We start from the raw sequence: 550 nt of genomic DNA on the forward strand, positions 1-550 counted from the left end.
CCGCTTGCCCCTGCCTGCAGCAGCGCCCGGGCAGGGCTCTGCAGCTCATATTCGCCCAGTAAGCCCGCACAGACTGCAGGAGCAAAGACTTTGCCCTGCCTGGACCTGCACAAACACCGACAATTGTGATGTGGGGCCAGGGCTGCACCTGAAGGGGCTGGGACAGCCCTTGGTGAGCCTCCAGAGTGGTGCTGGGGCACAGGTGGCGCGCGGGCTGCCACGGGGACGTTGCTCTGCAGGCTCTCCAGGCTTGCGTGCGTGTCTTTGCCTGGCAGTGGCCTGATCTGAGAATGGTGGTTTATTCTGGCCTTGAACTGGGCTTGCACTCAAACTAAACAAGCAAACATGAAGCTTGAGACCGTCGAGCTGGACGGTCCGAAGGGCGTATGGAGATGGCACGCAGCAGCAGCACCACATCCGAGGGTGACTTCGCATGAGCAAGCGTCGAGAAGCCAGGGCTGGGGAGGGGAGAACCCCGGCTGGTTTGTGCAGCTGCACGCTGGGTTTGGCACGTGCGCGAGATCGGGAGGCTGCTGCAAGGCGCAGGATG

The sequence above is a fragment of the Apaloderma vittatum genome, unplaced genomic scaffold (genome assembly GCF_000703405.1).
Source record: "Apaloderma vittatum isolate BGI_N311 unplaced genomic scaffold, ASM70340v1 scaffold35484, whole genome shotgun sequence".
NCBI lineage: Eukaryota > Metazoa > Chordata > Aves > Trogoniformes > Trogonidae > Apaloderma > Apaloderma vittatum.